This window comes from Megascapheus bottae, chromosome 2, assembly GCF_031878675.1.
Source record: "Megascapheus bottae isolate mThoBot1 chromosome 2, mThoBot2.hap1, whole genome shotgun sequence".
Taxonomy (NCBI): domain Eukaryota; kingdom Metazoa; phylum Chordata; class Mammalia; order Rodentia; family Geomyidae; genus Megascapheus; species Megascapheus bottae.
Genome location: NC_143510.1, coordinates 53,987,772 through 54,004,709, shown reverse-complemented (window position 1 = coordinate 54,004,709; position 16,938 = coordinate 53,987,772). Strand labels below are relative to the sequence as shown.

The 16,938-nt window shown below is 42.8% G+C and overlaps 1 long non-coding RNA gene and 1 pseudogene across 1 annotated transcript; one reads left to right on the top strand and one right to left on the bottom strand.

Annotated features, from left to right (window-relative positions):
* The first annotated feature begins 157 nt into the window (after positions 1 to 157).
* On the top strand, positions 158 to 2,247 carry LOC150067114 (uncharacterized). The gene is made up of 3 exons (XR_016534331.1): positions 158 to 282; positions 1,499 to 1,670; positions 2,011 to 2,247. It is a non-coding gene; the product is annotated as an uncharacterized LOC150067114 (long non-coding RNA).
* Positions 2,248 to 15,631: 13,384 nt separating this feature from the next.
* On the bottom strand, positions 15,632 to 15,947 carry LOC150067113 (cytochrome c oxidase subunit 6B1 pseudogene; annotated as a pseudogene).
* Between the last annotated feature and the right edge of the window lie 991 nt (positions 15,948 to 16,938).

The window sequence follows — 16,938 nt, the reverse complement described above, 5'->3', positions numbered from 1 at the left end:
CATGCCTCTGACGTATCCTATTCCTATTTGTATACGTGGCTCCAAAACCTCCGGGGACGAGGGTCACGACGAGAAGCACTATCGATCGCTGCTTGTGATTGGTCAGAGGGATCGACCAATCACCGACGAGCTTGTATCCCCGCCCCCCCCGCCCCGCCCCGCCCGGTGCCAGAGGGGCGTGCTCGGTGTTGTGTTGAGTAGTCTCTGCTCTGGCCCAGCTGTCACACGCCGATCTCATTCCCTTTTTCTTGTGTTTCTCGCAGTGCATACTGAGGCGAACGGGTGAGTGTACAGGATACCTCGGTGAATCCACACATTTTTACAACATTAATTACTATCCGGGCGTCGGTGGCTCACACCTGTAATCCTAGCTACTCAGGAGGCTGAGATCTGAGAATCGCGGCAAAGCCAGCGATTGGAGTCAGTGAGACTCCAATTAACCAGCAAAAAGCTGAAGGTAGAGCTGTGGCTCAAGTGGAAGAGTGCAAGCCCTAAATGATAAAGCTCAGGGACAGCACCCAGGTCTTGAATTCAAGCTCCGCGACTGGCACAAAAGCAAAACCCTAGTTACAACTATGCAGACGCATACCTCCTTTCATGTACACATATTACTTTAATGCAATAATGGGTTTCCCGACAAGGTTTTTACACTGTCTTGCAGTTATCCTCCAACAAAATTATTCTAAAGAAATCCAGGACACTCCTATGCTTCTTGCAGGTAGGAGACTGAGGTGGGAGGATGCTGGTTAAGGAGCTACAAAACAAGACTCCGTCTATTAAAAAAAATTTTGTTGCCTTGAATTCAGGGCCTGAGCATTGTCCTTGGACCTTCTCAAGCTAGTGCTCCACCACTTGAGCCACAGCACCACTTGCGGCTCTTTCTGTGTATGTAGTACCCAGGAATTGAACCTAGACAAGCACTCTACCACTAGGCCACACTCCCAGCCCTCTGTCTATTTTTTTAACTGAGTAATTCTATAAAGAGGTTTCAGTAACACAAAGTCGTACAATGCTAACTGTTACCCTTTCCATCCTTTCCCCCATCTTTCCCCATTCCATCCAGACCTTTAAGTTATGTGGTTCAAGTTTACATGGTACACGTTGAATATAATTGTATTTTTCTCCTCCCTCTATTCATGTATTCCCCTTCTCTTAGCCTCCTCCCCAAATGAAACACGTTTCAGCTTCCAGGTATTCATTTTGTTAAACAGTTCATTAGTTGTTCAGAGGAGTTACTCCTTTGGACTGAGTATACCCTCCTGAAATCAATTTGATTGTGTATTTGTGCAAAACCCTGTATATGCTTTCATATTTTTGTATTTTAGAGCTAGTGTCCACAAATGAGAGAAAACATGCACTGTTTGTCTCTCTGAGCCTGACTTACTTCACTTAATGTCATTTCGTCATATATAAAAATATATAACAAATCACATAATTTATATAAATTTATATACCTTATATAAATATTGTAAAATATATAAATATTATATTTATAAAGGGATCTACAGGAGTCATCCAGATAGAGATGGGAACTGGGGAGCATGGGCAAATTCATCTAGTATTGCCCAGGCCAGAAGTTAGAAACTTGTGAGGACAGAAAAAGGAGACAACAGCCGTGACATTCTAGGAGCTGGAAGACAAACCCTGAGAAAACTGGGCCCAAAACAAAGGTAAAAAGAGCATGAATACATTTTTTGAAACATTTTCTCTGGGGAAATGCCACTGGCTCAGCAGAAAAATCCCAAAGATACTCTTATCACAGTATCTGGAGGTGTGGCTCGCTGGGAAGAGCACCTGCCTCACAAGTGGATAAGCCTGGAGTTCTAAACCTCATTCTGGCCCTATCTACCAAGAACGAAGCGTAAGCTCCATTAAGAAAACAGCATTTGTGTCCTGATGCTTAGGTCCTTGTGATTAAGCCTGATAGTCATTACAACCCTAAACTCCTTCAGGGACCTCTAAGTTCAGAATATATGTATAAGTAGCTGTTTTCCATCTTTGTCATTACAGAGTAAAATGAGTGGCTGCAGACTGGGAACATGGTTGGCTGATATTTGCTATCACCTTTGCAACGTCTGCAACTTGTTCTTATCTGTGTGCTAGAAGACTATTATTTTCTGTAAATTTCAGACCAGTGAGTCTCATGAACTACTTATGGGAAAATGACACATGAGGTAAACATCACCTAGAAAAGAATTTTCTCCTGCTATTGTTTGAGTTGGTCAGAGCCCACACACAGCTCTTCTGGCTTCCTAGCCTTCTGGCTCTGCAGCTCACAGAGACTGCTTTAGGGTATGAGACCTATAGAAGGCAAGGTCTGCCACTGTTAGATCAGCACTGTCATCTGCTGTCACTGTAGCCTCCTCAGGTTTTTGTCAGAATCAGACCAACGAAGTCCTAGACAATAGGTCAGCATGGAGATCCTCATTCAAAAGAGAAGTATCTTGCTCTATCTGTCCATCACGTGTTCTCTCCATTTCCATCCTCTCTTCCCCAGGTATCTTTGTGTAGGTGATTCTGAGTCTAGGAGTTATGTCTTGGGTGTGCTCTCATTGGTCACCCTTATTAGCAGTTTGGGGTTTTTTTTTTTTTCACTCGAAGTTAGAGTGCTACCACTTGAGCCACACCTCTATCTCTGGCTTTTTGCTGGTTAATTGAAAATAAGAGTCTCTGGATTTATCTGCCCAAGCTTGCTTCAAACCCTAATTCTTAGAGTAGCTAAGACATGAGCTGGGGGTACCTGGCTCAACTTCACTTGATCAGTGTGGCTGCAAAGATCATATGACTATTTTTAATCTTCCACTGTTACTTATGACCAAAACAAAGCAAAAAAAAGCGCAAACCTATGGATAGAGACATTACAATGAAACTTAATGAAAAGCATGAAAGAGGCCAGGAGTTTGGCTTAGTGGTAGAGTGCTTGCCTAGCATGCACAAAGCCCTGGATTCAACTCCTCAGTACCACATACACAGAAAAAGCTGGAAGTGGTGCTGTGGCTCAAGTGGTGGAGCACTAGCTTTGAGAAAGCCCAAGGACAGTGCTCAGCCCCTGAGTTAAAGCCCCAGGACTAGCAAAAAAAGTTAAAAAGCATGAAAGGAGAACAGCACATCCTAAAGGCAGCCAGGTATGAATTATGTAAGTATATACATTTGTCAAAGTTCATCAATACTTTCCCATTTCAGATGTGCTAACATATGGAAAAATATATCTCAGAGTCAACAACATACTGTATATGCTGTACCAGGAAGATCATCTGAAATATAAGGCTACAGAATGATTGAAAATGAAAAAAGCAAAAATATGTGACATGATATATGATATAATGTTAAAATATAGCACTTAAAGTATGCATAAAAATGTTGGTTATGGTGAGACAATACAGTGCTTTACCAATTTAGCTCTATTGTCTTCTGGCCACACACATGAACTTCAAGACCTTTCAAGGTCTTGGAGTTAAGCTGGGTTATGTGACTGAATTCTCTCCAGAGATATGCACAGAAGGACACCACTTCCAGACCTGACTCCTAAAATATTCCATATTTTCTTTCATCCACTACCTACAGGTGCGTTACTATGAAGGAAACCTTGGCCACCACATTTTGAAGACTCTAGACTTCTGCCATCTGGGTTCCTGCATGAATGCAGAAAGCAAGAGTTTGCTGCACTACCACCTCTAGCCCTTGCCAGACAGCAGTGATCAAGCAATAAATTTTTGCTAACTCATGGGGTTTGTTTGTTTGTTTTTTGCCAGTTCTGGGGCTTGAACTCAGGGCCTGGGCACTATCTTTGGACACTTTTGCTCAAGGCTAGCACCCTGCCACTTGAGCCACAGTGCCATTTCTGGTTTTTTCTGTGTATGTGGTTCAGAGGAATTGAGCCCAGGTCTTGGTGCATGCTAGGCGAACATGCTACCACTAGGCCAAACTCTTGGCCCTAATTCATGGTTTGAATAGCATAGTTACTACTACTGAGTGTGTGTGTGTGTGTGTGTGTGTGTGTATGTGTGTACTGGGTTTTGCTTGATCTACACCTTGCACAACTACTCTACCACTGAGCTTCCTCAGCAGCTCTGAGGTTAGCAGGACCAACTAACAAATACAAACACCTGTAGAGATAATGAAGTGAGGCCATAATGAAACATGGTATTAGTTTAACAATTAGATGGTGGAAAGTGAGAAAATGTGTGTATGCTCTAGGCATTCACACACAGTGAGACTAAAGGAGGATACTCTTAGAGGAGGAACACAATGCTGGGAGGCTTGAATGCCAGGAGGACAGCACTCTATTGTGTCAGTAATAAAGACAACAAACATGTTTTCCAAGTATTTCAAATACTGGTAGTTTAATACAGAGAATCATTTAAAAAGTGCCACAAAGGGCAGAGGAGTGAAAAAAGAGACCCGAAGGATAGTTAAAGCAGGAAGCCACAAACTCTAGAGCCAAGGAGACGAAAAGGGGAAATAGTGTTGCACAGAACCCATAGTTGCAAGGTGCTAAAGCCACCACTAAGAAATTGAGCTGCCTGAAGGGGAGAAGAGCCACTACTAACTACAGTCACTACAGCTCGGACACTACCCGCTGCCAACCATTGTTGGTGGAACCTAGCAAGAAAATGACTAGTTAGGAATCTGAGGAAAGTAACTAAAGGCTTCTCACCTGCCATTTGGGAAAATGTTATGAAAATAAATGTGAAATGAAGAGATCACAGATAAATCTGGAGCATTGTGTTAGGCAAGAAGAAAATATTTGACCAACTGATGCCTGGTATAGTAACCTTATTTGTCCCTAAACTTGATCCTTCTCCTCCAGTAGTATGACCATTAACAAGGTCAGGCACCAATAGAGCAGTGAAGGAAAATTTGCTTCTTGGCCAAGAATAAGAGAAGTGGGAGATAACATTGTACATGGATCTTAATCCTTCAGTGGGGAGTTTGCAGACAGATATTGAGTAAAAGAAATGAGGGGGCTGGGTGCCAGTGGCTCATGTCTTAATCCTAGCTACTCCGAAGGCTGAAATCTGAGGATCAATGTTCAAAGCTAGCCTGGGCACAAAAGTCTGTGAGATTCCTATCTCCAATAAACCAGTCAGAAAACCTAAAGTGGCTCTGTGGCTCAAAGTGGTAGAGTGATAGTGCAAAGAGACTCAGGCACAGTGCCCAGGCCCTAAGTTCAAGCCCCAGGATCAGCACCAAAAAAAAAAAAGAGGGGAAAGCATAGGCTAATAGAGGAGACAGATCTTCATATCTTTGGGGGTGGGAAGATGAAAAGAAATTCCTATGATATTTAGGTACTACCTCCTTTCAATCCTGTTTGTTGTTGTTGTTTTCTTCCAGTTACTAAAACAATTGTCAACTGTCCTGGCTTAATGAGGGGGTCAACCATATGCAGACCTGGCCTACACTTATGTCTGAGGCATTTGGTTACTCTGGAAGCTCATGATCCAAATAGCATTTGCTTAGGCTACCTAGAGACACTCACATTGCTTACAGGCAGAGGTTTATATATTAAAAAAAACAAGCAAGATTAAGGGGAAGTAAGTACAGTACAGTGTGTCAATACTTCAGACTAAAGAAACAATTGGAAAGCACACCATGCCCTCTTGAGCCTTAAGCTGTAGTGCAATAGATTGGGGGAAAAATCAAATAGGTAGTGGGTATTTGCAAAATTTGGGTATATTACAAAAGAAGAGGTGGCCTAGCAAAAATGAACAGACATAATGTCAAGTGTGTGGGGAGAAAAGAAGGGGGGAAGAACTATTAATAGAAAATGACTCTCCATATGGTTACTCGAAGTAAATGGAACTAGCTTAAGAAACAGCCCAGAAACCAGGACTCTCATCTCTCCCTCTCTCCCTCTCTCCCCCACCTCTCATCCTGTGTAGGTTCAAGGTTCAATTGATTCTTGCATACACGACGTTTGCCTTTTTAGTTATAACATAGACATAACATGTATCTACCGAATTGTTACTAGAATATATGGTCTATAACTGCTTGTTGTTCTACTGAAAACTCAGAAGACAGACATTGGTGAGACAAATGCCAGTGGTTCATTCCTGTGATCCTAGCTATTCAGGAGGCTGAGATGTTATTCTAATTCAAAGGAAACCCCGATAGGAAAGTCTGTGACACTTTTATCTCCAATTAGCTTCCAAGAAGCAAGAAGTAGAATTATGTCTAGCTTTGAGCCAAAACAGCTCAGGAGTAACATTCAGGTCCTGAGTTCAAACCCCAACACACACACACACACACACACACACACACACACACACACACACACACACGAACCCCAGGCTTATTCAAGGCCAGCTCTGAGGAAACCATGTCAAATCTGAGGGCTCAGGAAGTTCTTTGTCCTGGACACGAAGAATTATCGTATGTAGTGTTGCAGTGATGCTAGTGATTTCCCTGAATCCCAGTCAGAGTAACTCCATCTTGCAGCAAGCCACTATTTAGGTTTATTTAGCTGTTCTACGAGTCACTGCAGAAAAATCATCATCCATCCAATGAGAGAATACTTATTAACATACAACTTTCCAAAAGTCTGCTTTTCTCCAGACTGTACTTAGTTCTGCTTTTGGACACTAGGTGATGCTCTCACTCTAAGTTTCTGTTCTAGAACCATTAAACTAGGAGCTTGTTAGGTGCCGTGGTGGCAATTCCAGTGATTTGAAAGCCTTTGCATGGTAGATAGTTGTTCACCACTGTTAGTGACCCCCCGCCCCACACATTAAACTCATTTACTCACTGGTCATATTTGGGAGCTGTTGGCGCCTATTCATTTCTATAAACCGTTCAGGGAAAGTCATACCACACAAACAAGTACGTGACTCTGTACTTTATGAATCCAATACCTATATTTTCTCTCTTTCTCTTTTTTTCCTTCTTTGTGCTAGTACTGGAGCTTGAACTCAGGCCTGGGAGCTGTCCCTGAGCTTTTGTGTTTTTTTTTTTTTCCTGAAGGCGGGTGCCCTATTGAGCCACAGCTTCCAGCTTTTTGGTGGTTAATTGGCGATAGAACTCTCATGGGCTTTTCAAAGTTTGAACCACAATCCTCAGATCTCAGCTTCTTGAGTAGCTAGGATTACAGGAACAAGCCACCAATACCTGGCTTTCTGTATGGAGTCTTAAGTCACTGTTCTGTTGGGTCCCTGATGCTTCTGTGTGACAAGGAAAGAGTTAAGAGGTTGGAATGCCACCTCAGAAGGTCGAGAACTGGACCCTGGAAAGGTTGGAACAGGCTAGACAAAATAAATGTTGAAGTTATGAGTAACTCTACCCTATGATGTCCAAGTCACAGTTGACTGAGTCCTATGATGTTTACATTAGTTATTTGGATCCTATGAAGTTTCAAACAATGAGATTAAGATTCATGTTTACGCTACAGTTACAGATTTTGAAAATATTTACTACTTCCCTAGCAATACGTTATTACCATGTACACAAGTTATGTCTCATGTTAGGGATTGTAACCACATGACAAACTGATAGCTTGGTTCCTCCCCATACCTCTAGCAACCTTCCCTGAACTAAACTAAATAAATAGGCTCAAGGTTCATGAGCCTTGACTCCTGACCCCCATTTTTTTTTTAAAAAAACTCTCTATCTCTCTGTCTGTCTGTCTGTCCTCATTTATTTGGCTGTCATGCCAAATGTTCCAGGTTGTAGGTAGCAACAGCCTGGTGGTGTCATTCTCTGGCAGGGCCCAAATTGCCAGTGGAATTTTCCACAGCAACTGCTATGGGGCCCTTTCAGACCTTCTCCCTCTCCTCAGACCCCTTTGTGAGCAAACTCTAAGGCGAGGTGCCCCAAGACTGCTGGAGCTATGATTGTTTCTTATTCTCAGGTACCCAGAGGGACTCTGCCGCCAGCAGCAAGCACTTCCTCATGACAGCATCTTCCCATCACTCTCCAGGATAGGAGTGCTTCTCTTCTTCAGGGCTGGCCTGGCCTTCCACATATGAGTGTTTTCTGTCTCACATCCCTGCACTGGGACTGAGCCAGACCAGATGGATAGGCTTATTCTACAGTTAGAATTGATGGTCCATTGGTGGGCCATTATTTTTCAGGGTTTTGGGGGTTGTTTTTATTATTTTTATTGAGACTACAATTTTAACTCTGAGTCTAAGGCTAGTAGAATACTCACCCTCCATGGTCTGCTCCCGGCTCTGTATATTTAATTGACTGGTGGGTGGATCAGAGTCTTCCTACTTCAGTCCCTCCAAATTACAAGGTACTTGCAGCTTCTTGTATATTCTCTTCTCTCTCTCTCTCTCTCTCTCTCTCTCTCTCTCTCTCTCTCTCTCTCTCTCTCTCTCTCACACACACACACACACACACACACACACACAAATAATGGAAAGTGCTTATTTTATTAAGGTTGTTTATTGTGTGACTTTGTTGTTATTTTTCAGGTATTTTGAGGTTTTATTCATTTGTCAATATTGTGTGTGTGTATGTGTGTGTGTTTGCACACACACACACATGCTTGCCAGTTCTGGGGCTTGAATTCCTTGAACTTTTTGCTCAAGGCTAGAGTCTTCCACTGTCGCCACAGCTCCACTCCCAGCCTTTTTAGGAGTTAAATGGAGGTAAGAGTCTCGTGGACTTCCCTTCAAATGATGATCCTTGATTTCAGCTTTCCGCGTAGCTAGGATTGTAGGTGTAAACCATCAGTGCCTAGATATGTATATAGATATATATGTGTATCTATACATATCTAATATAGACAATCTTTTTTTATTTTTTCGGTCGTGGGGCTTGAACTCTGGGCCTGGGCATTTTCCCTGAGCTCTTCAGCTCAAGGCTACCACCCTACCCCTTGAGCCACAGCGCCACTTCCTGATATGAGTATTCTTGTACCCTCTCTCCCATTTTTTTTCCAGTCCTGGGGCTTGAACTCAAGGCCTAGGCACTGTCCTTGGACACATTTTGGCTCAAGGTTAGCGCTCTGCCACTTGAGCCACAGCACCACTTTTGGTCTTTCCTGTGTATAATGTACTGAGGAACTAAACCCAGGGCTTTGAGCATGCTAGGTGAGCACTCTACCATTAGGCTACATTGCTGGCACCCATCTTCTTTTTAGTTCGGCTTTTTCCTCTCCTCCTTTTCTCTGAAGCTATCATATGTAAACTACAGTACTTGATTTGAAATATTCAGTCTTTTTACCAGTCCCAGGGCTCGAACTCACAGCCTGGGCACTGTTTGGGGGCTTTTTCAAGGCTAGTGCTCCACCACTTGAACCACACATCTCCTCTGCTTTTTCTGTGTATGTGTTACTGAGGAATTGAACCCAGGGCTTCAGGCATGCTTGGCAAGCACTCTGCCACTAGGCCACACTTCTGGCCTCGGTATTCAATCTTAAATCCCATTTTCTTTAATTTCTTGTTGTCCTTCCCCATTTAGACATTTCCTTCAATTTGTAATTAGAACTGCTGTCTTCAAAGTGGAGGTGTAGTTCAAGTGATAGGGTGCCAGGCTTCAGTGAAAAAGTCAACACACACACACACACACAAACACACAACTTCTTTCTTTCTTTCTTTCTTTCTTTCTTTCTTTCTTTCTTTCTTTCTTTCTTTCTTTCTTTCTTTCTTGCCAGTGCTGGGAATTGAACTCAGGGCCTGGGCACTGTCCTTGGGCTTTCTCAAGGCTACAACTCTACCACTTGAGCCACAACATCACTTCTGGCTTTTTCTGTGTATGTAATACTGAAGAATCGAATCCAGAGTGCTTGCTTAGCATGCAAGGCAAGCACTCTACTACTAGGCCATTCTCCTGGCCCTTAATTATATTTTCTTCTATCTTTATTCTGTTCATAATCCTTCCTCATTACCCAATAGGTAACTAATTGCCTGAAGATCATTTTTATTTTGTTTCATTGTTTATTGCTTTATTTGTTCTGTTTTGGGGGGTTTTCTTATTCCACTTTTTATTCTTGTTCATATATATATATATTGTAATTGTAGACTGTTTTTTGGGGGGAAAGTGAGAGGCAAAGGAAAGAGAATGATGAGATATAAATAATATCAAATGACATGGGGTCTATATATGAAGACAGCGTAAGGAAACTTACTGAAAGTTATTTAATAATAGGGAAGTTGGGGGATGAGGAAAAGAGAAAGAGGGAGGTTAGTCTGATGCACACACAAGATAATTTAATCAATTTGATAAACATCTGCCAGCTACTAAAACCTCCACAACTAATGTACTTAATGGTAAAAAGGAATGCAATGTTTTTTTCCCTAATGTCAGGAATGGGGCAAGAATATCTTGCTTTTAGCACTTTGTTCAACATTAGATGGAGATCTTAATCAGAGAAATTATCAAAAAAAATAAAATAAGAGGCAATCATTTTTTTGAAGTATGACATGTCTGGGTTTTAATTTTGATAATTTTATTTTAATTAATTAACTAATCTATTTTCTCAGTCATGGACTTGAACTCTGAGCCTTGGCATCATCCCTAAGCTCTTCAGCTCAAGGCTACTGCCCTATCCCTTGAGCCACAGGCCACTTTCTGATGATTAACTGGAGATAAGGGTCTCACAGACTTTTTGGACTTTTTAGCGCTGGGGCTGGCTTTGAACTGCAATCCTCAGATCTCAGATTCCTGAGTAGTTAGTATTACAGACGTGAGTCACATGCCCTGCGGAGGCAATAATTTTTATTTGCAGATGATCTAATCTTATTAGAAAAATCGTAAACAGTCTTCTAAAAAAAATCACTTATAAAAAAAATCCAAACAAACAGTTGAAACCAAATAAACTGGCCATTGGTGACTCAGGCCTGTAATCCCAGCTATTTTTGGAGGCTGAGATCAGCACAATTGAGGTTCAAGGCCAGCCTGGGCCAAAAAGTATGCAAGACTTCACCTCCATGAAGCAAGACTGGACACAGTGATACAGACCTGTTATCCCACAAACACTGTGAAGTCTAAAGTAGGTGCAGCTCAGGCACAGGCCTGGGTAGGAAGCTAGATACAATCTCAGAAATGACCAGGGAAAAAATAGGGCTGGAGACTAAAGCCTAACAAGGAGGAGAACCAGCCTAACAAGTTGGAAGCCCTGAGCTCAAGCCCCAGTACTGCTGAAGTTTTAAGGTCAAGAAAGGCACAAGCTCATGCTTGTAATTCTAGCTACTTGGGAAGCAGAAATTGGGAGGAGCATGATTTGAGGTCAACCCAGGGAAAAGACCAATTCTTTCCCATAAGGATGAAGCAGCTCCCCTAAGCTGGAACCCTCAAGAGTCATCTGACGATCAGCTGGATTTGCCTTTCCAACCCCAATTTTGTCACTAGTCATGGCTTCTCTCTCCTACTGCCTTGACTTGAGTGAAAACCTCTCACCTAATACATGAGACGAAACCGGAAGTGCCCAATTTAATGTAACTGACCCTGGGCAGAGTGTCCCAACCACCTTCAACTGTCCCTGAGCTCTTTTGTTCGAGGCTAGCACTCTACCACTTTGAGCCGCAGCTCTGCTTCTGGTTTTCTGGAAGTTAATCGGAGAGAAGAATTTCAGGGACTTTCTTGCCTAGGCTAGTTCCATGATGCTCAGATCTCAGCCCCCTGAGTAGCTAGGGTGACAGGTATGATCCTCCAGCCCCTGGCTCTATGGCTATTCTTTACATTAAAAAATATGTATTTTTGGCAATACTAGGGTTTGAACTCAGTCTTATGCAGTCTTCCACGTGAGCCATGTCCCTACTCCCTTTTACTTTAGTCTGTTTTTCAAGCAGGGTTTTGTGTGTTTTGCTCAGACTGACCACAGATCAGGATCTTTCTACCCCCCCTCTCATCTGTCTGAGATTACAGATGTGTGCACCCTGCCTGGACTCTCTTCTGCAGTTATCCCTGAGAATTACAAGCAAGAAAGGGAGAGGACTGGGTTAATTCGAGGCTCTCTAGAGGTCTATTTACAGACCACTCCCCACCTAGATGTGGTCATTAGCGAAGCTGATCCACTTCCAATGCCCACTGACCTCCTTGGGTCTGTAGACACATAGGATGTTCTAACTGGCAGGATTTCAGACAGCCCCACTGAATCATAGATGAGTACCTGTAACTGGGCCAAGGAGCGATATCTACTGGGCAGCTAGCCCAGGCCAAGGCAGCGACCAAGCCCAGGTTCTACTGGTCAACAGAAGAAGATGTTAAAGGGGTCATGGAAGGGTGTGCTGGCCATATTTATCTCCATACTGTTATTTGGCCTTTGGGCTTAAAGCTGGTGCTCTACCACTTGAACCACACTTCTACTTCTACCACTCCTAGCTTTTTGCTGGCTAACAGCAGATGGAGTCTTTCATATTCGTCTGCCTGGGTTGGCTCATGCCTATTCTCCTAGCTACTCAGGAGGCTGAGATCTAGGATCACTGTTTGAAGCCAGGCCAGGCAGGAAACTTTGGGAGACTCTAATCTCTAATTAGCCACCAAAATGCTGAAAGTGGAGCTGTGGCTCAAGTGGTACAGGACTAGCTTTGAGGAAAAAATGTCTCAGGGACAGCATCTAAGCCCTGAGTTCAAGCCCAGCACTGTCCCCTCTCTCCCATACCCCCCCCCAAAAAAAAGAAGAAAAAGGAAAAAAAGCAACAGGTGGGGATAAAAAGAATAAAAAGATGTCGGTACATGATGGCTCAAACCTATTATGCTAGTTTGTTGAGAGGCAGAGACTAGGGAATCAAGGTTTGAGGTCAGCCTGGATATAAAAGTTTGTAAGACTCCATCTTAATCTATAGTGGCAAAGGTCATCCCAGGAGGCACATGCAGGAGGACTGAAGTCCAGGCTGGCCTGTCACACACTGAGAACTGAGCTTAAAATAACCAGCACAGACAGGGACTGGCAGCGGCTCAAAGGGCAGAGTTTCTGCTTAGCAAGGGCAAGGTCCTGAGTTCACAATCCTAGTACTGCCAAAAATAAAGAAAGGAAAGGGAAAATAAAAGAGAAGAAAGAAAGGAAAGAAAAGGATAGCTAAGGCCCCAGATTTCACCACAAAAGAAGAGAAAGAGGACTTGGAATGTGGCTTTGTGGTAGAGTACTTGCCAAGCATGCATGAAGCCCTGGGTTCCATTCCTCAGTACCACATAAACAGAAAAAGCCGGAAGTGGCACTGTGGTTCAAATGGTAGAACGCTAGGCTAGCTTCGATCAAAAAAGCTCAGGGACACAGATGTCCCTCAGTTGATGAGTGGATCAACAAGATGTGGTATTTATACACAATGGAATTCTGTGCTGCAGTCAGAAAGAATGACCTTACCCCATTTGTAAGGAAATGGAAAGACTTAGAAAAAAATCATATTAAGTGAAGTAAGCCAGACTCAAAGGAACATAGGCCCAATAGTCTCCCTCATTGGTCATAATCAGTAGAAACCTTGGTCTCTCCTAGCAGAGATTTACAATAGAACAAAATCTAGAGACATTAGGCCAAATAGTATGACACTAAATGTAAGGACCTCCAGGATAAGGAAACAAAAGCCATATAATGAGTGACTGTTGTTCTTACTGTACTATGTTATCTCTCATCTCTTTTGCCATCTCTTGGTTATCTCATATTGTTACAATATTTCACCTTGTTATCTGATATATTTTATATGTGCTTAATTGGTTATTTGAAATTGGATAGGGAAGGGGGGAAATCAAGACAAGTGGGGGGAGGGTGGGAGGGAAGTGGGGACCATGTCATGAGAAAGGGTATCAATGTTTGTGAAGTTATGCATCTTGTATCTGGTGAATATAATGTAACCCTTCTATTAATCACAATAAAAAAATCTTTATAAAAAAAAAAGCTCAGGGACAGTACGCCCTGAGTTCAAGCCCCAGGACTGGCAAAAAAAAAAAGAAAGGAAAAGAAAAAGAAAACAGGGCACCTGTAGCTCGTGCCTATACTCCTAACTATTAGAAGATGGAAATCTGGAAGACTTGGTCTAAAGCAAGCCTGGGAAGAAAAGTTCATGAGACCCCCTTCTCTATTTAACAAAAAGCAGTCGGAGTCTAGTGCTGGTGGCTCAGTGCTCATGGTTCACACCTATAATCCCAGCTACTCAGGGGACTGAGATCTGAGAACCACACTTTGAAGCCAACTCGGGCGGAAAAGTCCATGGGACTCCTATCTTCAATTAACCAGCAAAAAGCTGGAAGCAGAGAAGTGTCTCAAGAGGCACCAGGCTTGAGTGAAAAAGCTAAAGTAAATCACAAAGTCCTGCTTCCCAGCTCCAAGATGATCACACACACACACACACACACACACACACACACACACACACACACACACTCTGCTGGGCTAGAATCATGTTCAAGTGGTATAGCACCAGCTAAGTGATAAACAAAGACTTGGCACCAGAAAAACAAGGAGGAGAGAGAGGCAGAGAGAGGCACAGAGGCACAGATGCAGAGGTGGGGGGAAAACACATTTACAAATCACGTATTTGATAATAAATTTGCAATCAAAACTTTTTTATGTGTGTGCATTCTAGGTGCCAGCGGCTCACACCCAAAATTCTAGCTACTCAGAAAGTTGAGATCTGAGGATCATGGCTCGAAGCCAGTTCAGGCACAAAAGTCCAGAAGACTCTTATTTCCAATCAGCCACCAGAAAACCAGAAGTGGCATTATGGTCAAAGTAGTAGAACACTAGCCTTGAGAGAAATTGCTCAGGGACTGCACACAGACCCTGAGTTCAAACCTTACAATAAAAAATAATAACAAAGGCTGGGTGTGGTGGCTCACATCTGTAATCCTAGCTTCTCAGGAGGCTGAGAGCTGAGGATCAAGGTTTGAAGCCAGCCAGGGAACTAAAGAATGTGAGACTCTTGTCTCCAATTAATCACTAGAAAACTGGAAGTGGGACTGTGGTTCAGGGGTTTGGCAGTAGTAGCCTTGAACTGAAGAGCTCAGGGACAACGCCCAAGCCCAGAGTCTAAGCCCCACGAATGACAGAATAATAATAATAATAACAACAACAATAAAAAACAACACTTTTTTGTGTGTGGCGGTATTGCTATGTAGTCTAGACTGGCTTGGAACAACAATCCTCCTGCCTCCACCAACCTAGTGGTAGGATTACAGGCATGTGCTGTTATGACTCATACCTGGCTGGCAAATTTGAAATGAGTAAAAGATTTCAACAGCTGTTTCTACAAAGAAGATAAACAAATGGCTAATAGAAAGAAGAAATAATCACAAGTCATTAAGGAATAAAAATTCAAACCACAATCAGACACCACTACATACCCACAAGAATGGCTACAATAAAAAAAGACATTAACAAATGTTACTTATAATAACGCTATAATAGAGGCCCTGGAATCTCCTTAGCTTTCTGATGGGAATGTAAGATGGCACAACCACTTTAGGAAGTGATTATTTTGAGTTGGGTACTGATGGTACATGCCTGTAATTTTAGCCACTCAGGAGGCTGAGATCTACATTAACTACTAAAATGCCAGCCTCAAGTGTGAGGCCCTGAATTCAAGCTTCAGTGCCACACGCACACAATTGCACAATCATAATAATTTCTTGGACCGAGAGTATGGCTTAAAGCGCTTGTCTTGCAGGCTCTGATTTGGATCACTATAGCACAGCTAGAAGCAAGTGACTTGTTTTTCTTTAAATGTTCTCCTCCCCCGGCGCCCCTGATGTTTTATTAAGTCATGGTACTTGGGCCCAGGGCAGGGAAGGCCAGAGGACAAGAAGAGGCAGCTGAATCCGGTTCAGATCTTCCCTGGAAATGTCCTTCTGCCTGGCGGTCCTCCCGGGAGGAGACCCAGGAAACAGGGCAGAAGGACTTGTACACTCGCCGGTACCACTGGCACACAGACGTGTCACCCCTTGCTCTGCCATGGCCTTCTCGGTGGGAGTCCAGGTAATGCTGCCAGCAGTTCCTTGTCTGGTTCTGGTTAGGGAAGCAGCTGTCGAAAGGGGCCATAGTTCTTGATTTTGCTCTTGATGTCTTCCGCCATGGTGCGGTACTGCAAGCTCAGTGTCACCTTTTGCTTTCTTTAAATGTTCTGTGCTTAAAATTTTTTGATTTTATATATTTTATATATATATATATATGTATGTATTTGTCTTTTCGTTTTTGGCAATGGGGATTGAGCCCAGGATGTTGCTAGGTAAACACTTTGCTACTGAGCTACATCCTAGCCTAAGTAAGTTTCTCTGAGGACTTTTCTCTCCCTCCCTCCCCCCTCCCCACTTGCCCATCTTGGGGCTTGAACTCAGGGCCTGAGTTCTATTCCTGAGCCTCTTTGTTTTCAAGGTCAGCAGGCTTCCACTTTGTGCCATAGAGTGTTTATATGGTACTGAGGAATCAAACTCAGAACTTCATGCATGCTAGGTAAGCACTCTATCACTAAGCCACATTCCCTTTAATATTTTTTTAAAAAAATTATTATTATAGAGCTGGGATGTAGCTCAGTGGTAAAGCACTTGCCTAGCAAATGCAAGGTTCTGGGTTTGATCCCCAGAACCAAAAAAAACAAAACCAAACTGTTATTATAAAGGTGATATACAGAGGGGTTACAGTTACATAAGTCAGGTAAAAAGTACATTTCTTTTTGGACGGTGTCATTCAATGAGCATTTCTTAAGAAGTAAAGCATAATAAATAAATTTTAAAAAGTAAAATTTAAGTACAAATCATCAGTTCTCTTAGGTGTCTACCTGGCCAAAATGAAAATATACACCCAGATGACACTTGATAACTACAGTACTGCATCAATTTCCAGCATATCTAAGAACCAGTGGGGCACTGATAGCTCAGGCCTGTAATCCTAGCTATTCCCAGAGACTGAGATCTGAGGATCATGGTTTGAAGCTAGCCCAGGCTGGAAAGTCCTTGAGACTCTTATCTCTAATTAACACAACACAAAGCCAGAGATAGTGTTGGTAGATCAAAAGCCTTGAGGGAAAAAGGAGAAGGGCACCCAGACCCTGAGTTCAAGCCCTAATA